Raw genomic sequence first — 24,056 nt, 5'->3', positions numbered from 1 at the left:
TTAAGCTCACCACACAGTCACTGCTTTCTCTTCTGTCTGCTCCATTTCCAGGGACAATGAACTCACGTAGCCTCTACAGCAACAAGTTGGAGAAGAGGAAGAGGTGAGGAAGGGAAGTGATGTAATCACTATAAGTTCATGCAGAAGAGGGAAAAAAAAAAAAACATGAGAGAAAATATGTGTTAGAACTTTCCTTACACAATTCTCAAATTACTACATAATTTTCTTGGAACCTGCTGACTTGAACATATCTAGCTGATTTCTTTCAGGATACTTCCCACCATTTACTTCCCCAATTTCATTCATCTTCCTCCTCCCAACCCAGGTGGTACACACTCTTAGATAAGAGCTGGAAATGTGGAAAGATTCAGGGCTTGTATAACCTTGGAACATCAACAAAGGAAAAGGACGCTAGCATAACAAGCTATTTTTTTTTTCTAAACTGCATCATTTTCATAAATATGTAAATTTTGTTCCAATAAATTTCACCATACACATTCTGGGGTCCACAGTCAACAGTATGTAGCATTCAACACTCTACCTTATAAGGACTTCATATTCTCTCTTCTTCTCCCTTCCTCTCTCTGTCTCTCTCTCTCTTTCCCCACATACACATAGCCCACTCACCACCCCCACCTCCCCTCCCATCCCATGATTTGTAGTACTAATTCTGAAAAATTCTTTGTCCCTCAATGGAACTGCACTTTAAAAAGATTATAGAATTTCTTATGGTTTGCCTCCTGAGAACAAACTGAGGGTTGATGGGGGGTGGGGGAGAGGGGAAAGTGGGTGATGGGCATTGAGGAGGGCACCTGTTGGGACGAGCACTGGGTGTTGTATGGAAACCAATTTGACAATAAATTATATTTAACATAAAAAAACAAGTCACATGGTTGGAATACAAATATAGTAAGATAAAAAAATAAATAAATAAAAAGATTATAGAAGTCTTTCCAATGTTCAAAGATGAAAGAAATGTATTTCACACTGCTAAGGGCTAACAGCCATTCTTTTCTTTTCTGATTATTTACTTTTGAGAGAGAGAGAGAGAGAGAGAGAGGCAGAACGAGAGGGAGACAGATAATCCAAAGCAGGCTACACACTGTTGGCGCAAAGCCCAACCCGGAGCTCAAATTTATATGTAACTTGCAAGATCATCATAACCTGAGCTGAAGTCGGATGCTCAACTGACTGAGCCACCCAGGCGCCCCATGCTAAGAGCCATTCTTAAACACACATGAAAGCATGGAACTTTAAAACCATTCCCTTTAACACACACACTTCTGTCCTTTTTTTCCCCCAATTTTCTTACCAGTAGAAAAACAACAATCCCCAGGCATAATTTCTGCTGAGACTCACACATCATAGTTTGTCCTTTGGTCCAGTTTATATCTCACATGACAGAGGAAGGAAACTAGCATCACAAAGTTCGGAATCTTACCTTACTGCCAATAGGGCCCATATCCAGAGGGCCAGAGGTGAGGCTGCACCCACATAGCCTCCAAACTGCCACTCCCTTTCACCCCCCACACTTAACTTATTGGGCTCGCACATAGTTTCTGTGTCTAAGGCACTATTTCACTACCAATCTTGCTTTGAACTCTTACCTGCATGGTTGGGAACTAATTCCATAAACCAAGAAGTTCATGCCTACATCTATGTATCTGGCATTCCTCTCTTGGGCATTTTCCCGTCCTGTCAGGCTCGTTCCAATGCTTATTATGCTCTTGGGACATCCTGCTTTGAGCTGCGATGTAGTAGAGGCCCAGGCTCTGAGGTAATCCAGGGATCCTGGCTCTTGAACCCCCCCAAACTGGGTGTCTCCACACAAATCACAATAGCTCTGTGGCTGAATTGCCAGAATGCTTTGTACCCAACATCATTCCGTTACCTCAATATTTACCCAAAGCCAAACCACCTCTAGTGATCCTTCTGCACAGAGGCTGGGGACAAAAACTTAGTCCCTTTTCTCTGTGGTCCTAAAAGAGAGCAGTTCTTCAGATGTTTTGCTAACGAAAAAGGATTTTTGAGGGGTGCCTGGGTGACTCAGTCAGGTAAATGTCCAATTTTGGCTCAGGTCATGATCTCGTGGTTTGGGAGTTCAAGCCCTGCATCAGGTTCTGTGCTGACAACTCAGAGCCTGGAGCCTGCTCTCTCCGCCCCTCCTGGCTGGTGCTCTACCTCTGTCTCTCAAAAATAAATAAATGTTAAAAAGTTCAAAGAAAAGGAATTTTTGAAACAAAAAAGAAGGTATGGAGGATAAAAGTAAATATAAACAGTACACATTCTCTTTTAACAAGATTGAACAGTGAAACAAGAGCACAGAACAATGTAGCTCTCCACTGCCACCATCACTTCCCCGAAAAAAATGTCAAGGAGGAGCCTATGTGTGACTAACACGTGAGTTGATTATTTGACTGTTTCTCACAGTAGGCATGTTTCCAAATATCATCAAGAGAAATAAAAAATAATTGTGCATATCTAATAAACACTTCTATGGTAGTAGTTTTCTATCAGTAGGATAGCGATCTGTATGCATCTGCTCACAAAGTTTCCATAGCTCACAAGTGCTCACAGCACAAAACGATTATGCCTCTTCATGTCTCCTAAGGCCTCTGACAGGTTCTGACTCATCCTTCTTGCCATTCATACCCTCCCATACCCATCGGGACCTATGCTTTTAAACACAGAACAATTTGTAATTCTCAAAAGGTACCATATTCTTCTCTGTCTCTTGGCTTTTGCACACTCTCTACTTTCTGAAACGCTCAAACTTGCCATCATCGCCATCCTTCATACTCCCCACCTCATTTAGTTGGAATCTCACTCATTCTTCAAGGTCTGGCTTATGAATCTTGTCCTTGTCTAATGCTTTCCTGACACTTCACACTCAGCCAGAGAGAACTGAACATCACCTTTATATCATCTTTGTGCCTGGTGCATACCTTTAAATACATACATGTCTCCAGCTTAGACAGTGAGACTACATCCTATGATCAAAGCTCACATCTTGCTCTTGTTTGTAGCTATACCAATAGAAACAATGACTGGCACGTAAAAAATGTTTAAAAGGCATTTAGTGAAAGAATGGATGGATAAATGGATGGGTGGATGGATGGATGGATGGATGGATGGATGATGGTAAGCATTAAGAATTTTTCATGATTTCTCAAAAAGAAAAGAATTTTTCATGACTTCTCAAAGTAGCAGATACTGAGATACGGTGGTAGGTTCTATATAAATGCCTTTAAATATATACTCTCAGCAAGAAGGTGAGCAAACTGAAGCTCAGAGAGGTAGAGTCATATGTTCAAGTTTACACACAGTAAGTAGTAGAGTTGGAATAATTTGGACCTGGGTCTGTTTGACAATAAAGCCCATGGTCTTTTCACAGAACCATATTTTGTTTTTATTCTAGTGAGTACAGCCATGGTAGAACAATATATTTAACAGGATATTTTAAAAGAGAAATATCCCAAGAAAAACAATTTAGGAAGCTACCATGCCTTAAAGAAAATGATTAATACTTAAACACCTTTCCTTTGCATCTATTCACACCAATAACCTACCTCACTATTAGATGTCCTGCCAGGAGACTTACTAACTGTCAGGAAGTCATATCTGAAAAATGTCTGGTATCTAGTTGTATCTCTCAGTACAAATTAATGGGGATCTTGTGACCAAGCACACAAGTCATTAGTTTTTAAATCAGGTTTGTTTGTCTTAACACAACCTGGCAGTATATAGAGTCACCAACAACGTATGAACTGTGGCGAGGAAGAGGCTGGGGAGAGAAAGGGTTGCCTAGTTTCCAAGTGTGCAGCACTAACGGCTGTGTTCTACATCACCATGTGCCATCTGACGCCGGCTCTGAGAAGCAAGCCAGTGGGCACCGTTCTCTTCCAGATGCAAAAGAAAAAAAAAAGCCTTTCAGCTATAACAAGCTGGAGGGCCATGAAGCAGTGGTCAGCTGCACTGCAATTTGTTTCCAAGATGACAAAGAGCAGAAAGTACAAACAGGGTAAGGTTGGAGACCTCAGTCAGAGGCACTGGATGATCCCACTGTTGCTGGGAGCCTGAACTTGGTAGCGTAACTTCTTTGCTTGGAAGCCCTCAATCAAGCAGGACCTCTAAGGCTACAACTGTAATTTCAAACCACAAAAGAAAACAGAACCCTCTCAAACTTTTATTTTGCTGAGGAAGTGGATGATTTAAATAAGTCTGTTTGACACATGCCTATCTGACTTCCCAGTTCCCTTAGGTTTCTTGCAAGTCAGCCATAAAGCTATTCCCCACTTGTTCTGACAGGATTTATGCATTCTACATCTGGTATTCAGCAAGCATATTTTTCTTCCTTTTTCATTGAACTTCTGCCCATACACACATACAGGGTCTCATTTTAATAGCGGGATTATTCCCTGTATATTTAAATACACAGGAAACAGGAAATCATCTAAAAGAACACAGTGATCTCATGGTTATATCACTTTTCCCCACAAGCCCATTTGGAATCAGAGACAAAGACAAGATTCTGGGGCTTATAGCTTCAGAGTTTCTCAACCTGAGAGACTGACTGACCTTAAGTTCCCTCTTCTGGTTCTTAACAAAGTACAAATTAAGAAAATGAAATAGCACATTTATTCCAAGATACAGGAAAGAAAAGAATTTTTTTTTCAAGATAAATCTGTATTCAGGTCTCAGAAATGTAAAAGGGCATTTGGTTAGCTGGCTAAAGCAGGGGTCAGAGGATCTAGGGAAAGCCCTCTGCTGTGGAATCAGGAAAGGTCTCTGTACATTCAAACATGGCTCACAGTTTGCCCTGGGTTTTCTGAAAGACGTATTTGGAATGGAGAAACTTGTATTTATTGAGCACTAACATGTCTTGACCATTTAATCCTCACAAAACCCACATGAGATAGGTATTTTAGCCTCATATTACAGATGAGGAAGCTGAACCCGGACTCCTAAAGAGACTCAGCGTATTGCAGAGGAGAGCATTTCTCCCAGTTAGAAATTCTTTCTATGGCGTAAGTTTTCCCGAGATGCTTCACACTGCAGCCTTGGGGAAGGGCTTAAGAACACGATCTTGTTACAACACCCTGGGAATGGAACTTCCCACATCCCATCTCCAACTGTACCCAATTAGGGACCAAAATTGCTCCATGTGATGGCTCTGAGAAATGGCAGCTCTAGAAGTCCTTTCTCCATCAAAGAACAAAGAAATTAGGTTCTATATACTTCAATGTATTCTATTCTTTAAGCATTGGTATCTCTTTCTACTACCTATGGCAGCTCTCTGTTAACTTTAATGTTTGATTAATCCGAGTATTTTCTTTCCCAAACATGCCAGAAAATGAAGCACTTGTGAAAGCAGGATACTCTTATTCAGTCCCTGGAACAGCTACCCCACTCCCAACTCTTCAGGAATGCCAATGTCTTCCCTCACCTTGTTTGCATCAGACATTTTGCTAGTTCCTACCTCACTTCCTTTTCTGTTGAATGTTCTCCTTATCCATGCATCTGAAACTATCACCATCAAATCTGATTCAAATCCCCCTCAAAGTCTCCATTCTTGGCCCCATGTGGATTTTAACTCCTTAAACATGCTCTCTAACCCAGTCTATATGACCTTGGAACTACATTACTCTGCACCTATTCTCAACGCTTTGTAACTAACCTTTAGTTATTTTCCCTATAACATTCTTTGTCTCCCTAACCTTTGCAGAGTGGAACAGCATCTCTTATTATTTTGAATCTTGAAATAGGGTGTGTCTAAACTCACATACATCCAGTGGAGTGCTGAAGCCATGTTAGGCCTGCACTCAAGAGCCCTTTGTATATATTATGCTGCATATCTCTTCCTGACTTAGTTTTCAGTAATACCATTTTGGTATGAAATTTGACCATTGTGGGGGTATTTATATCTCAGAAATTAACAACAAATCAAAACTTTGTTTTCCTCCTTTGGAGAACCAGTTTACCAGTACAATGTCCTTGCTATTCAAAGTGTGGTTCAGAGACCAGCAGAATCACCATCACTTGGCAGCTTGTTAGAAATATGGAACCCAGCATCTCACTTCCAGCCTCCCAGATTTTTGCATTTTTTTAAACAAGACCCTCTGGCGATTTGCTTGCCTATTAAAATGTGAGACAAGGAACTTCTAAAATCACCTCTTAAAATCTAGAATTGATTCATTTTACAAAGACCAAGTTCAATACATTTTTGACATTAATGGAAATCCACAGTGTGAAACTGTTTCAATTCTCAAGGCCATTTGCCAAGAGCCAAGATGTATTTGTCCTATTTACATAGTATTGCTGTAAAATTCTGAATAATTTGTTTTTAAAAGTTTGAAATGGGACAATGTCCAATAGCTGGGAGAAACTTGGATTTTTAATACTAAATTAAGGGCACACCAAACTAATAATGGAAATTAAAAAGATTTTTGGAAGTGGAAAATGGCAAAGATCTAGGAAAGGGCATGGAGAATCTTTTCTTTTTACATGCAACTTTGATGAACTTATGTCACCTAACGTATGCATACATCAAAGAAATTTTGAAACCATGAACTAATATTAATAAAGCAGCTGCATCATCCTTTACAAACGGCTTCTCCAGTACATTAGTAGTTGTGCAAAAATCCTGGGTAGAATTCTGCATAAAATATTAAGGATAAGCCTAAAAGCACACATGAAGCCTACAACGCCAAATTCCAATATATATTGTAACATAAGTTTCTGAAAAGCTGCATCCGTTGAATATTTGCAAAAGAAGTCCATATTATTGACAAAGCACGAACTTTAGGGTCAAGTTGCTTGAGTTTAAATCCCAGCTCTGCCACTTACTAGCTGTGGGATCCTAGGAAAGTTACTCTGTACCTCAGTTCCTTACCTGTAAAATAGAAGTATAAGAATATTACCTACCTCATTGCATCTGGCAGTTGCAGCAACCACACCCATTGGTCACTGTGGTTAAGCTTACTGACTCTGGAGCCAGACTGGCTCATTTGAATCTTGGCCCTAACCCTAAGTGTGTGCTCTTGGGCAAGTTCCCTCATCTTTAAAATGAGGAAAGAATAAATAAGTCAATTTATGTACAAGGCTTAGAAGAGCCCCTGGCCAGAGTAAGGGCTATGTAAGTATATTACCAGGCAGTTCTATTTAATTTTTTTTTTTTTTTAGATTTTTAACAATATTTATCTGTCATCAAACAAACCAGCTTGGGTTAGAGGTTAAAAAGATATATATGTTTACATCTCTGCAGTTTCAAATATCAGCTAAAACAAACAAACAAAACCCCAAAAATTCAGAAATGTTTTAGGTAAATTTGTGAGAGTATTACAGCTTAAGCCACTGGTTCTCAATGTTTAAGGGGAACAGAATCTGCCACTCCAAAATATGTCTCTTGGCATAAGGACTGTTTTAGGCTGAGTATTTTTTTTTAAATTTTTTTTTCCAACGTTTATTTATTTTTGGGACAGAGAGAGACAGAGCATGAACGGGGGAGGGGCAGAGAGAGAGGGAGACACAGAATCTGAAACAGGCTCCAGGCTCCAAGCCATCAGCCCAGAGCCTGACGCAGGGCTCGAACTCACGGACCGCGAGATCGTGACCTGGCTGAAGTCGGACGCTTAACCGACTGCGCCACCCAGGCGCCCCTAGGCTGAGTATTTTTAAGAAAGAGCAGACATAGCAGAAGCTCTGAAAATAGTAGAAGTTATCATTTTGTAAGAAGCATTTTCATTTATAAGGGGAATCTCTATTTGTAAGAGATTCTATTTGTCTCCCTCTCTGTACCAAAAGGATGGTAAATCTAAATCTTTAGAAACTTATCAGGGCAGAAAGCAACAATATAAATCAGCATAACCATCTTACCCTTGCTTCTTGCCATCCACCCCCACCCTTGCCCTTCCATAATTGGTCTTCCCATCCAACCCCTACAACCTCCAACATCTTTCTTTTGTCTTTAGCTAAAGATGTTATTTTAACAGTGGCTTCAGCCATTTCAGAGAGTTATTCAGTTTTCTTGGACATCTCCCATATATACAGAAGGTATAAATGTCATTAAACTTTTGTTTTTCCCTCTTAATTTCTTTTTTTTTTAAGTTTCTCAGTTTATTTTGAGAGAGACATAGACAGCATTAGTAGGGGAGGAGCAGAGAGAGAGAAACGAGAGAATCCCAAGCAGGCTCCATGCTGCCAGAGAACCTGATGTAGGACTCAGAGCCACGAAGCTCTGAGACCATGACCTGAGCTGAAACCAAGAGTCGGATGCTTAACCAACGGAGCCACCCAGGTACCCCAGTGTCTTTTGATTGCACAGGTGTGTCAGATTAAAAGGCTCAAGAGAAAATTATTTTTCTTCCCATACTATATCTTCTGGGGAAATTTAATGAACATTGATGACTGGGTCACAATCCAGAGATTCTTTTATTTTTTGTGTGTTTATTTTTGAGAGAGAGAGAGTGTGTGTGTAAGCACAAGCAGGGGAGGGGCAGAGAGAGGGGGGACAGAAGGTCTGAGGAGGGCTCTGTGCTGACACTAGAGAGCCTGATGCCAGGCTTTAGCTCAGGAACTGCGAGATCACGACCTGAGGTAAAGTCAGACACATAACTGAGCCACCCAGGTGCTCCACCTCTAGAGGTTCTGATGTAATTGGTCTGTGTTGTGGCCCAGGCATCAGGAGTCCTAAAATCTCACAGGGGATTTTAAATATGCAACCAGGACTGAGAAACACTGGTCCAAGGACATAATTAAGCAAATGTCAGAAGCAGATTGACAAAATGGTATGGATTTCATGTGGTCGTTGATCTTTTTCGTTACTAGGGCTGGCCTGCTAGCTCTGGAAGCCTCAAATCTTGATGAGGGTAGGCATATTCAAGGCCAATCAGCTTGGGGGGTGCAGGAGAGGAGGTCATTACCTTCCAAAGCTTGGACTCACCAGAGACTAATTTGACTTTAAAATCAATTAATTATTTACAATAGTACTATCTCTTTCCAGCAGGAATACCTACTTGGGAAATGAAATTAATTATCAGAGAACTGTTTGACAAGGCTCTGAAATCAGAAAAGGGTCTAGGAACCTGAAGGAGGGGCATGACCCGAAAGCAGTAATAAACTAGATTCTAGATTCTAAACCAATGGTTCTCAAACTTTGCTGTATATTAGCATCACCTTGCCTGGGCCATACTGCAGACCAACTAAGTCAGCATCACTGGGGTTTCAGGGTATCAGTACTTTTTAAAAATTTTACAAATGACTCCAATGGGCATCCAAATTTGAATATCAAGGATATTATTATACTTCTCACAATGCTCCTAAATTCATCTTTTCAATGCTTTAGTTCATCTGACAATGTTTAAATTTACATTAAAAGTACTTGATATAAAAAATATGTTAATATGCTCTAATTCACCCCCACTCAAATATCTACATGCTCCTTTTTTTATACAGATTCTTCCAGATGAGAATGTAATTAATTATTGAATTTATATAATCTATTAACCATGGGTATTCCAACATCAGAGTTGCGGGAAATATTAGTTCATGCCTGATTTTTAGAAGACAGGAGTTATTTGGAATTAATTTGCATTTATAGTATCAATCTTTGTAAAACTACTGAGAAAAAGTGAAGTAAGTTACAAGGTTTTGTGATTCCTTTTATGACACCATATTGGAACTACAAATGATCAGCAAATTGGCATGAACAATTAGCAGTGCGTCTTGTCACCTAATTAAAATGAAAATGCTCTTTCCTTTGAAGAATCGGTAGAGAAAAGAGAGCTTCTGCATCTCTCTTATGTTCATTGCCAAGTGCAGTGAATTGAAAATAATAGGTACTCAGTAATGCTTTCAGGATGAAATTGCCTTAAAACCTTTTCTTCTAAGACTAAAGCGATACTGGCAAAGCAGGTCTATTGTTGTTATGACTTGGGTTTTGCTCCTTAAGTACATCACAAATGTTATATGACATAGTTGAGTAATGTCAAGAATGAGCTTTTGGGATCCAGTTTCAGAGTGCCCCATGTTATCTAAAGAAGAGACTGTTAAAAACTGAGAACAAACTGAGGGTTGATGGGGGGTGGGAGGGAGGAGAGGGTGGGTGATGGGTATTGAGGAGGGCACCTTTTGGGATGAGCACTGGGTGTTGTATGGAAACCAATTTGTCAATAAATTTCAGAAAAAAAAAAAAAAAAAGAAGAGTATTTCCTTTGCTCCACTTCAATGTTGTTGATTAAACTCTCAGAAAGTATCAGAAATATCACCCTCTAAAAGTCACCACCTCTACTACCTGGCTTTTCCATTTTTTGCCTCTCATCTACCCACTAGAGATTTTTTGGTTTAAGAGAATTTAGGCAAATGCTGAAGTAGTCACTGTGATCAGAGTTCCATTATCATAATGGTCTGCCCATTATAAATTTGAATATTTAGCCTCCCACTAAGATTAGGAAATTCAGACAAAAGATTTCTTCAACTTGATTGGGAATTTGAGGCAAAATGACTACTCTCAGTTATTTATGATTTTTGTGAAAATACATATAATTTTGGAAATTATGAAGAGAATAGTTGGTTCTCATTTTTCCACCCTTCTTATTCCATAATTTCTTTCTTGTGAATTTGTCTGGCATTATCAAACAAATAAATGGCCTTCATGAGCACCGATCTTCAACTGCAAATGAATGAATAAATGAATGAATGAATGAATGAAGTAATAAATTGATTTTATGTATATTGTGTTTATTACATTATGTTCTGCTATATTTACCTTAAATCTTATATAAACCATACTTTTTAAATATTAATAACATGTTTTATTCAGCTTAACATATCCAAAGTATTATCTCTTTAATCACATTCAATATACAAATTGAGATATTTTACATTCCTTTTTTAGACTAATTCGTTGAAATCTAGCACATATCAATTCAGACTAACCATTTTTCAAGTGCTCAGGAGTTTCATGTAGCTAGTGACTACCATAATAGACAGTGTAGCCTTAGACTATTTGGTACCTAGCCTTTGGGTCTCAGCTTATTCTTACCCTCCTCCCAGAATACACTGCTTCCTGTTTTTCCATGCTACTTATGAGGTGCCTCTTCTCTCTCTTCACTAGGGAAGATCCCTATGTATAGAACTGAGGGTAGGGACTTTGTCTCCTTTCGTCCTTACATTTCTACTATTGCATCAGTAGCTACCAGATACATATTGGCTGAACAAATGATCCAAGTTCACACAGTTATTGCAAAGCTTGAATAATAATGTCATGTGTGGCCTCCTACCATAGATCTTTTTCCATGGTTGACACCCATTAAGACCATTGGTCATGGAATATTTATTAACTGACTACTTAAAAAATCAGTATTTTTTCAAACATTTCTCCTCACTAACATCAGTATTTAATCCTAACTATTGAGTCAGTATACAGAGAAGGTCTGCCTTTTGCTGATTGCTGCAGGCAACTCAATGCAAATTCAGTCCAATATAAATGAATCACAGAAAGAAGTTGTATGCTTGCGGAAAATGCAGGATTTCATATACTGAAAGCCACTGACCACTTAGGATCTGGCAGGTTTAGTGAGGTCAGTTAACTGTAGAAAAAAATCAGCAAGGATTAAGATACAAATGGTTTTGTTTGTTTGTTTGTTTGTTTGTTTGTTTGTTTTAGAGAGAGTGTGTGTGCAAGCAGGGGAGAGGGGAAGAGGGAAAAGAGAATCTCAAGCAGGCTCCATGCTCAGTGCAGAGCCCAACATGGGGCTCAATCCCATGACCCTGGGATCATGACCTGAGCTGAAAACAGGAGTTGGATGCTCAATGGACTGAGCCACCTAGGTGCCCTAAGACACAATGTTTCCTAAAAATGATTTAAAGCCCTCACAGTGCACAGAAAGGATTCTTTGTGCTGTGAAATCCAACATGAAGTGAAGGGTGTTGATTATGCTGCCATATCATTTTAAAATAATTATGCTTACTGCTTTGTTCAAATGATCAGTGTGTAGTTGTGATTAGAACCTATATTTTAAATATGAGAAACTTTACGAATTTCAATTTCATTTTTAAGTATAGCCCCAATCAAAAACATGTTTTAATCTATAGTTTACTCTGAAATTTTGTCCCATGTTTTTAAAAATTAAATTCACTTTAAATGGCCTTTATCTTAGTACTAATTATTCTCAGCTAACAAGGGTGACTGGTTTGCAGGTGGCTTTCTCTAGGCCCAGAAGATGGGACTGGAGGCCTTGGCTAAAGTCAGAGTCACATCCAGGGTGGTTACCAAGCACTTTCTCTGCTCCTTCTCTCCATAGGCTGTGAATGACATGAACAGGAAAGAGGTGAGCAGATAGTGGCTCCATGTGGGCCAGACCCAAAAGTCGGCGGAGCTGCAGAAAGGGCTGAAGCTCAGGTTCAAGCAGATGAAGCAGTTACCAGGGAAAGTCAGGCCTGTATGTATGGAGGGCCTTGAATATGAATCCTTTCTCTAGAGACCTCACTTCAGAACTTGGCTCAGGGTAGGAATCAAATAAGCCCTGGGATGTTCTCTGCTGTCTTAGTAATAATGGAGAAACCAGACACAAACCAACTGCCTGAGACTTTTTAAGACTTTAATTTTTAGAGCAGTTTTAGATTCATAGTAAAATTAAGACGAAGGTACAGAGATTTCTCATAGACTCCTTGCTCCCATAGCTTCCCCCATTGTCAACATCCCCCACCAGAGTGATAGATATATTTGTTACAGTTGATAAATCTACATTGACATCTTCTTATTACCCAAAGACCACAGTTTAGATTAGCGTTCACTCTTAGTATTATACATTCTATGGATTTGGCCTAATGTCTAATGACATGTCTCATCATTATGGTATCATACAGTATTTTCACTGACCTAAAAATTCTCTGTGTTCTGCCTATTCATTCCTACTCTACTCCTACCCCTAAGCCCTGGCAGCTACTGATCTTTTTACTGTCACCGCAGTTTTGCTTTTTCCAGAAGGTCTATAGTTGGAATCATAGAGTACACAGCCTTTCCAGCTTGGCTTCTTTCACTTAGTAATATGCATTTAAGTTTCCTTCATGTCTTGTCATGGCTTGAGAGTTCATTTCTTTTTAGCTGAATAATATTTCATTGTCTGGATGCATTACAGTTTATTTACTCGTTTTCCTATTGAAGGACATTGTGGTTGCTTCCAAGTTTTGGCAATTATGAAGAAAGCTGCTATAAACATCCATCTGTAGCTTTTTTGTTTTGAACGTAAGTTTTCAACTCTTTTGGGTAAATAACATGGAGAATGATTGTTGGATCTTACAGTAAGAGTATGTTTTGTCTTGTAAGAAACTGCCAAAGTGTCTTCCAAAGGGACTGTGACAAACATATATATTCAATAAAATATAATGCATCAGGCTCATTGAAAGCAATCAAATTCAGAAACTTGGGGCAGAAAGGGAAGGTAGAAAGTGAAAACCCAGAAATCTGTACTTCTATAAGCTCCCTAAGGTAAGTTTAGTTCATCAAAAATTGAGAAACTTTATTAAAATGAAGTATCCTGCTTATTTTGCCTAAGAGTTTGAATAGAGCACTAGTGGTCCCAACATCCTGAATTTTTCCATCATCATTGCATATTTGTATTCATAGGGATCAAACAGTTGCTTCTTTTCTTAATATACTTTAGACAGGCCTATATTTTCTATTTGGAGTCGAATTATAAATAACAGCAACAGAAAGTTGGAAGGAAGCTTAAAATAGCAAAGAATTTATCTCATCCCCCACCATCCCATCTTGAGGAGTACAGGTGAAAAAAATTTAAGGACCTCTAGAGAAGTTCTCAAGACCTTTCCAGTAATATATTCTGTAGCTGAGATAATTTAATTTAAAACCGTTTATTTGTGTTAACCTCATTTCTTTTTTTCTTATCCAAAATTCTCTGAGTTTAAAATATTATTTTAAACAAACATAAAAGCCAATACCTAGGCCTTTATTGAAGACAGGGGAAGAGAGCATTGACCAGATCCTTCCTTTAAACAAATCTGCTCTAAATATTAAAATAGAAGCTTTTCAGAAGTCATAGTTTCCTTAGCATACAGCTAAGGGGGGAGTATTGCATACAGGGGTTCCAGGCATAATAAACACACAGCATAATTTGTGGCGTGCCCCCAGAGAGCCAACAACAGGCTCTTAGCTTGCGAGAAAACAAGTTGGATTAGAGTGTGGGGTAAAGAAAGCATAAAGTATACAGGTATGATGGGCCAGCTGATGTTGGATTTTTAATTTACACTTAATCCATATTGGATATGTCCACTTTCAGATGGTAGCTGGCATCGATTCTTTTAAACCCAAGATTAATGGTGATAATGGAGTTTCCAGAGAGACTTAGAGGAAATGTATAATCAAACCATGACACAATAGGAAGGAGTGAGTTTAGATTGCAACAAGTGGTAATGAGTTAACCAACACTGCCATTTTCCCCTCTACTCTCAATAAAATATAAATTCTCCAAGAGAACCCTAAACAAATATGTCTTCTAAAGTAGCGACATGAGGGGCGCCTGGGTGGCGCAGTCAGTTGAGCGTCCGACTTCAGCCAGGTCACGATCTCGCGGTCCGTGAGTTCGGGCCCCGCGTCGGGCTCTGGGCTGATGGCTCAGAGCCTGGAGCCTGTTTCTGATTCTGTGTCTCCCTCTCTCTCTGCCCCTCCCCCGTTCATGCTCTGTCTCTCTCTGTCCCAAAAATAAATAAACGTTGAAAAAAAAAAACTTAAAAAAAAAAAAATAAAGTAGCGACATGAATAGGAAGCCAGTAGGAATTCCTCAGTAGTTGAAGACTACTTTGTGACATGGGTAAGTTCACTAATCCTTCTGTATCTTAGTTTTTCCCATCTGCAAATGGAGGATAATAATAATAGTGACATCACAGGGTTATTTACGTATTGAATGAAATATTTGGGAATATAAGAATATAGCTTGACATAAGGCAATTATACAATAAATGTTAGCTATTATTTTTATTAATATGATATCATCCAGTAGGTTATAAAAATCAGGCTGGAACTAAAATATTGTGTTTTACCCACAAAGTATTAGGGCACTTGGGAAATGCCCAAAGTACTTGAATTTAGAGTTAAAAGTCATTTACATACACTTATGACTGGAAAGGACTTAACCTTACCTGAATTTTATTTTCTTTCTAGACTCTGTTACTATAAAAAGACATCCCTTAAATTTCTACCAAATTACACGTCCAGGACTCTTTAGAACAGTGTGTTTATTTTTAATTTGAAGGTGCCCTTGGGTGTTCCCATGTTCATAGGCAAAGCCAAAGACCTCAAAAGTGTTCAAGGCTTGATTGGCCTGTTCGTGTTGGAATGTAATTTGCATCCCATACCTTCCTGAGCTCCTATGAGCTGGAACTCAGAAACATTTCCCTGTGAAAGTAACTCAGAATCAGCTGCTTGTTAGTTCATTTACTCAGGACCAAATTCTAAACAGAAAAAAAGGTAGCCAATTTTCCCAACTGGTTTAAGGAAGCTTCTTTTGTTGGCACAAACACATTCCTTTCAGATTTTATCTATCATATTAATTTTATACTGCTTGAAATAAAAATTTCTGTTCTCCTTCAGTAACCTAGGACCTTGTATGAAATATCTCTGGCCTTATAAATTCAGGAATCCAGAATAAAATGCTTAAGCATAAAACAAACAAACAAAAAAGGAATACAAAAAATCTTATTTACCTGGACGCTTGAATCCTTTTACATTTAATCTAAATTACAAATTTTAATACAAAATACTGTAAAAGTATTCTGATTTCCGTATATCTTTTATTTCAGTCATTCTTCTACTAGGAAGTATTTATTTGAATTCCCAGTTTTTTATATATATATATATATATATATATATATATATCTCATATGATATATATATCTCATATGAGACATATATATATATATATATTTCATTATGGAAAAACCCAAGAAGCTTAAGAAATAGCCCAAAATGTCAAAAATTTTATAATCTCACTAGAATACAAATAATAGCCAGAAAGCAATTTTAAATAAATATGATTAAGTATTAAATGGATGTCAAAGGCGTTCAGATAAGGAACTACTTAGGGGTTAATTTGGTCCCTGGAGGAAAAAAGCACAGAAGAGTTTACCTTCAGCAAGCCCCTCAAATCCTGGAAGGTTAGAAGAAATTCTCAACGGGCAGAGATAATTTGAGAGATTATTCAAAGTAGAAAGAACAATAGAAACAAAACAGTAAATATTTGGATACTCAAAAATAGTAGACAGCTTTCCAATCAATGGAACACAACATTTCTAAACATATAGAAATAAAAACAAGTATTTTTAAATATTAAATATATAGTAGAACTCAAAAGTGAAAAAGGATGCTACAAACATAAAGGGAATACAGGTGTCAAAGCCTGTTGCCTTCATGGCCATTCAAGGCCAGAACCCAGCCCAGGAAAACACATGCACTGTAGGAATCAGAACTGGGCTCCCTGTGCAAAATCAACGGAAACATCTCAGTGCACAAACCATGAAGGATCCAGAACATCTCTGCTGGAAATGAGCCAACAGCCCCACCCTGTGGGTAAAATAGAGTCTTCTAGGGATATTATAACCCCAAGACTAAGCTTTCATGGGAATAAGAACCGAATTCTCATTACCAGTGTGTCTGATAATACCAGGCTGAAAAACTAACACAAAAAATAATTCAGAATGAGTATGTTTTGAAAGTACTGACAGACACAACAGTGGACATCACCCCAGGGTGGTTATCTGGATCTCTAGAAAAGATAATTCTCTCTGAAGAAAATCCACAAACTAAAACCTTAAAACAAAATAGGACATTCAACATGAAAGGTCACAAGACATGAGGAACTAGCAATAATACAACAATATGAAAGGGAGTTTATAATAAGTATGTTTAAAATATAAAGGAAGAAGGGCACCTGGGTAGTTCAATCGGTTAAATGTCTGACTCTTGATTTGGGCTCAGGTGGTAATCTCATGGTAAGTGAGATTGAGCCTAGTCAGGCTCTGTGCTGATAGTGCACAGCCTGCTTGGGCTTCTCTGTCTCTCTCTCTCTGTCTGTCTCTCTCTCTCTCTCTCTCTCTCTCTCTCTCTCTGCCCCTCTCCTGCTCGCTCTTTCTCTCAAAATAAATAAACTTAAAAAAATAATAAAATAAAATATAAAGAAAGCATTTGCACCTGTAAAATAAAAACAGGAATTATGACATAAATTCTAAAGCAAATAAAAATATAGTCATTAATTTTCTTAAATTTCAGCAAATTGATTATACAGAAGACAAGTCATACTTGAAGATGAATTCAAAGATAGAATATCTCTATAGCAATGGAGGATATAAAGAAGAAGTCAGGAATCATAGACTACATACCTGCCTCACGGAACATCCAAAGGTGTGAACCAATAGTGGACAGACAATATTCTAAGATGTAATAATGGAGAAAATTCCAGAAATAAGAATATATAAAACTTCAGATTTAAAATATCCAAGAATCAAATAGAATAAATAGAAATATAAGGAGAAAAGAACTAAGTGAGGCCAAAAAAACTTGCATCAAAAAGTAGTGAGAAATGTGGTTGAAAAAGACACTTGGTGTCAGACTACAGAAGATCTGGAAATTAGTCTAATGAGTTTCAACTCTGTCTTATAGAAAATGGGCACTATTAAATTTGTGGCTGGGCTGCTACAGAAAAAAGAGTAATGTTTTAGGACATTTGAAACAGGAAGACTACAGTAATATTTTCCATTAAAGAAGAACTCTGTATCCAAATTTTTGTTTTATATCATTTTTATTTATATTTTATTTTTAATGTTTTTATTTATTTATTTTTGAGACAGAGATTGCAAGTGGGGGAGGCACAGAGAGAGAAGGAGACAGAGAATCCAAAGCAGGCTCCATGCTGACAGTGCCTGATGCAGGGCTCCACCTCACAAACTGTGAGATCAAGACTGAACCGAAGTCAGACGCTTAACCAGCTGACCCACCCTAGCACCCCTATTTATATAAAGATAAATATTTATATTTTGAAGAGTCAAAAAAATCTTTCCTAATATTCAAAAATGTCATTTTCAAATTTATATTTACAAGGCTACTGAATTCCACAGGTGTAAAAAACACAAAAAAAGGAGACAAAATACAAATGAAACCTTAAGGTGTCCTTTAGTCTGGGTTCATTGACCAAATATTTTCAAGTGAATCAAACAGATAGAAATCAATCGCTTTTGACCATCTTCACAAAGGGAGATTCATAAACCTGTTCACAACAAAGTTGAGGGCCAGGTACAGGGTCAAGTCTGAGGCAACTGAATTGATGAGCCAGTCCCTTTCCCGAAGGTGCTTGCCCACTGAGGAGACCAACACAGTCACTGATAAAATAATGTGGGGTGGCTGCTCTCAGAGAAGTAGGCATTTTGGGGTGCCTGGGTGGCTAGGTTGGTTAAGGGTCTGACTTCGGCTCAGGTCATGATCTCATGGTTTGTGAGTTAAAGCCCCACGTCGGATTCTGTGCTGGCAGCTCAGAGCCCGGAGCCTGCTTTGGATTATATGTCTCTGTCTCTGTCTCTGTCTCTCTCTCTTTCAAAAATAAATAAACATTAAAAAATATTAAAAAAAAAAAAGAGAGAGAGAAGTACCTATTTGGTTGCTACAAAGTCTCAGAGGAGGACTCCTCCTGGACTAGCAGGTGTCAAAGAGACTTCTAAGAGGAGGTTGTGCTGAAGCTGCAGCTGAAAAGTCGAATTAGCTAAGTAGAAGGCATTCTCAACCTTCAGGGCACTGCAGGTACCAATCTTTCATTATGCCTGATGCACACAGAAAAAAGGGAGACATCCTGAAAATGGAGCTAGAGAAAGGTAAGTACCAGCCAATCAGGAAGTGCTTTCTAAGTGCCATTCTATAAAGTTTAACATGATACTAAAGGTGATAGGAAATCAATAAATGCCTGTAGAAGCAGATGCCAGGAGTGGATTTGTGTTTGAGAATGATCACTTTGGGAGCAATGTAGGGGGCGGATTACAAAGGGAGGACGCGATAGGGAGATCAATGGGAGGAACAATAAACTAATCCAACCGAGAAACGATGAAAGCCTCCACTAAGGCTTCTTAACATTGCAGATGGGGAGACAAATGTTTGTTTTCCTTTGTTTGTAGTGTGAAACTTTTGCGAGTGAAATTTTAGGATATTAAGCAAATCACCGCAGAGCTGGTACAGGTGGAATGAAGTCGCGACTCACTCTGCTCCTGCTTCCCCTTGCATCCTGCAGCCCCTCTGAAAAAGTTTGAAAACCAGTGTACCAGAGAGATTTAAGAAGTAAAAATCAGTGTTTCCACTCATTTCATTTAATAAACCCCTTTAGTGTCTAATCATCTGTAGTGTCGAGTTGCTCTTCATTATCTAAAGTAAATCCCTGCAGGAATTCATAAGAACTCTTGCTTTATTTCCTTAGGTGTCAAATAAATATTGCACTCAATAAATCTCTCAGTGTGTCTCTAGCCTCTGCAACCACACTTCCAAACTCAGTTAATTATAGTCTTGTGTAAGCAGACATTCTGACCCTCTATTTCCTGAATCAATTTGGGGATGATGACTCTGGTTCCAGATTGCATAAACAATTCAACATTTTTAGATCTTACCTCTTCTCATTCTATATTCTCCTCTTTACAAGAATCATCCACCTGAATTTTTTTTTAATTTTTAATGTTTGTTTCATTTATTTTTGAGACAGAGAGAGACAGAGCATGAGCAGGGGAGGGGCAGAGAGAGAGGGAGACACAGAATCCAAAGCAGGTGCTCCAGGCTCCGAGCTGACAGCACAGAGCCTGACGTGGGGCTCCAACGCACAGACTGTGAGATCATGACCTGAGCTGAAGTCGGACACTTAACCAACTAAGCCACCCAGGTGCCCCTACCTGAATGTTTTCAATCTCTTGCTATTGTTGTATGATTGTATATAAATATGAATGCTAGACCTGACTCTGTTTGGAGCTCCAGACCTGTAGTTACTGCTGGACATTTTTAATTAGGCTCTCCAGACACCAGTCCTGGCCAAAAGGAACCTTATCACTCTCTACCCTACACCTACTCCTCTACCCGTTTTACTCACTAAGCTGTGTATACTGGCACCACCCAGTATTTCCCCAATAGGCTTCTGTGCCACTCCTCTCTCACTCCCCACCAAATTACCTGAGTCATTTGTTGTTTCTAACACCCTAAGACCACTCACAGCTGATTGCCTTCTCTCCAGCCCCATAGCAGCTTTCATCTAGTTACCTGAACTTACCATGGCAGGGACCATGGTGTTCAGCAAGCATTCCGTCTGCTTTCCTCATTTTCCCAACCTCCTGTGGTTAGGCTGAGCCATGTAACTAATTGTGACTACAGGAAGAAATGACACATGTCACTGTCATCCCAAAGCATAAGAGACTCAGCGCACAACCATGTAGTTGCCTCTTTCCCTGCTTTGGTAACTAAAAAAACCCATGTGTCCCAGATGATGCAGTCAAAACATGGTGGACCCTGAGTCCTCGAGTGACACTGTGGAACACAGCCCCCTGGATCTGTGCAGGGCCTATAGAAAGAGGGGGAAATAACCTTCAGTTGCACAAAGCAACTGAGATTTAAACACTGTTTGTTAACACATCATAACCTAACTTATGCTAACACTTACTGATTGGTCCCTTTAGCTTCAGGACAGCCCTGTTTCAATCCTCTGCACAACCTCAGAAGTGATCTTTCTAAGGTGAATACATTACATGCCATAAACGCTTAACCCCCACATCCTATGCAGAACTCTTCAGTGGCTTCTCATATCACCTACCTATATTCAAAAGTCTCCAGCATGGCCTGTGAAGGGCTCATTTGCCACAGCTTGCCTTGCAGCCCCATTTCCCAAAGGCCCTCAACAGTCTTGCTGAATAAACTACATGCATGTGAATTTGTTCACTGGCTTCTTGGCCTTGACGGTGCTGTTGCCTACAAGTAACATTCTCTCCATCCTCACCATAGTCTACCTAGTGAACTCCTATTCCTTACTCAGGACTCATTTCAGATGCATTTGCTCTGTGGATGCCATTCCTGACTTCAACAGGTAACTCCACCTTGGATGGAACCCCACAACATTCCGTGCTGAACTGTACAACACATCACACGGAAGCATAGTCCTTTTTCTTTTCTAGTTCCTTTTATACCTATTCACCTGTCTTCTGGTTTATTCCATTCTCACCACTAATTCTCAGTCACACAAATTCCCCATAATAAATGCCAACCAACCAACCAACCAACAAAAAAATGAATATAACACAAAATAAATATTGAAGCTTTTACTAACTGGATTTTGCCAAAAAACCCAACAGGCTGTTTTCCTTTCTTTTCAATTTATTGAAAATAGGGAATGCAGATACCACAACATAACTCCATATATGTTAGATATTTAGTGCATTTCTTTTTAATGATGATCATAACTATATAGAAGAAGAAGACATGAGGAAAAGAGGAACTGATATCTACTTTTATCTATCTGATTATAATTCGCTACTGATGTGCAGGCAAATCCCAAGCAATTACCATAACCTACATCTAAAATTTATTTATTTATAATTTTTATAACAATTTTATAATTTTATTTTGGGGGAGGCACCTGGGTGCCTCAATTGGTTAAGCATCTCACTTGGGCTCAGGTCATGATCTCATGGTTTGTGGGTTTGAGCCCCGCATTGGGCTCTGTGCTGACAGCTCAGAACCTGGAACTTGCTTCACATTCTGTGTCTCCCTCTCTCTGCCCCTCCCCTGCTTGTGCTCTGTCTCTGTCTCTGTCTCTGTCTCTCTCTCTCTCTCTCTCTCTCTCGCTCTCTCTTTCTCTCTCTCTCAGAAATAAATAAACATAAAAATTTTTTTTTAAATAATGTTTTTGGCTTGGTAATGTGGAATAATAATTGCTTTTTTTAAGACTAAAGTATTTTCTATTCTCTTAGTCATTATTAAGGAAATAACCTAGTTTAAAAAGTACATTAATTTCATCAAATTCATTCCATCACAAAAATGTTTTATGCTTTTTAATGAATATGCGTAAAAATATGTCTTGGGCAAACTATAAGAAATTGTTTTTTCCCTTATTTGATCAACCAACTATGGGGACTATAGCCAAGAAATTAATTCTTCTACTTTAAATTTCTGACTAGTCATTTCTAAGGATTTCTTCTCTAGGGATCCTTAAAGTCATTTGCTTTCAGTTGCAAAATGGGAAAGTCTTTGAAATTAAAGGTTCATAGTTTGAAAATAGTCCAAAGATTCAAAGAACTATGATTTTTAAAAAAAAATTATGTTGTTTGACTCCAAAGCAAATACATACCAAACAAAACTTTGAAAAACTTCAGAAAGAAGGAAAGACCAATTTAGAAAAATCAGCTAATTTCTATTAATTGGTCAGTGAGTCAGCTGACACAGTGTTAGGACTAGTTAAAATTAAATCATACCATAATATGTGGAAATTTCTAAATTTAATAAAATTTCCCCTCTGTGGGGATGAAGCAGGGCACGAATCAGACTCAAATGGTAAAACTGTCCTTACTTCTGCAATTTGATATTTGTCTATTCATTTTGCTGTTTACTGACCGATTGTATGACACAAAACATTGCAATAGGTCCCTTGGCCTGAATAATATTTGACCTAGTTCCAGCTTGAAATTTATAGGAATTCTTAAAACATTAACACATAAAGGCTTAAATTCTCAAATAACTCAACTATGTTCATGCCAAAGAAATGCCAGTGAAAGAGCCTGTGACCCCCAATGATTCCATCTGCTACCTCTCCATGGTATTCCTTGTTCTCCACAGCTCATCCATTTAACTGTAATTTACAAACCTTCTCATTAGCTTGGACCATTTTGGCAAGGATCTGATTTGGCAGCTTAACATATAGCCCTTTCTGCCCTTGAAAATGTAATATAGTACTCTGTAGCCATAGTATATAACCAACTTTCATGACCCAGATGAAATATGCAAGTACAAATGTAAACGAGTTGGAAGTAGATGGAAGGGAAGGGGAGTGGATGTTGGGGACAGAGCATATCCACAGCCCTCCTCTCTCATTCTAAAGTCCAGGCACATGAAAGAGCCTCAGGCAGGGTGGGTGCCAGCTGGCCAGCAGTACTTCTGACTGCAGAGGCAGAGGCCACTCCACAGACCTGCATCCTCTCTAATCCCATGGCTCATTATGCAGTCTCCTCACTTGGCCTTCCTTATCCTCTGTTTTCCTCATTTCAGTATGGAGGAAACCAATGCTAAAAATGTTTTCTGCATATAACATCAGCTTTATTTCATTCTGATTTACTCTGTCTCTCTTTCTCTCTCTCTCTTTCTCTCTCTCTCAGGACAATGGAATGTAGTTTGATTCTCTGGTTTGTTTCCATTAAGCTCTCTGTTCTCTGTCAGATCACTTAATCCCAGGAAAGTTCATGATAAGTGGATGTATACCACTTCATGTTATTCTGTACCTTGTCACCTTTGTTTCCTTTTTGAATCATGCTTTGTTGATTCTACTTCAAATTATGAAACAGATTGCTCCCCAGAGTGCATGACATCATGCATTTTTAATGAATGTGACATGGAAATTAAATGCTTTTAAACCTTTCTGAAACAGTAGTAAGATGGATCCATTACCACACTGATTCCATTGCTAGTAGAGCATTTAATTTAAAAATATGTGGCAACATGTCAGTGAATGGCAGGTTTCCAGCTAGTTCTTGTGGAAACCACTTTCTGCGGGAAAAAAATGTGTGGAAAGCAATGCAAGATGCTCTTGTCAATCTGATCATTCTTTTGTTGCATATGATATGCAGTGGGTCCTGGAGGACTCAAAACTACCTTTTTCCTCTTCCATGGCTTCAACACATGGCTCAAAATCTAGAGGACAGTGGGTGCCTAATAAATGTTGACTGAAAGAATGAATGAGTAAAATAATAGAACATATAAGCTTGAATACTTGCTTATTGATGGTAGAAATGATGAAAGCTTCTCTTCTTTCATCATTTCAAGGTTA

The 24,056-nt window shown here is 38.7% G+C and overlaps 1 protein-coding gene across 1 annotated transcript in view; it reads right to left on the bottom strand.

The window, feature by feature from the left end:
* The window catches only part of PDE7B (phosphodiesterase 7B), a 584,077-nt gene that overhangs the window by 453,865 nt on the left and 106,156 nt on the right, over positions 1-24,056 (bottom strand). The window contains exon 2 of the mRNA XM_047860044.1: positions 11-128. The gene's annotated coding sequence lies outside the window, so the exon portion shown is untranslated. The remainder of the gene's footprint in view (positions 1-10; positions 129-24,056) is intronic.

Source organism: Prionailurus viverrinus, chromosome B2 (assembly GCF_022837055.1).
Source record: "Prionailurus viverrinus isolate Anna chromosome B2, UM_Priviv_1.0, whole genome shotgun sequence".
In the NCBI taxonomy this organism is placed as follows: Eukaryota; Metazoa; Chordata; class Mammalia; order Carnivora; family Felidae; genus Prionailurus; species Prionailurus viverrinus.
Note: the sequence above shows the minus strand (reverse complement) of the source record. Positions and strands in the feature narration are given on the sequence as shown.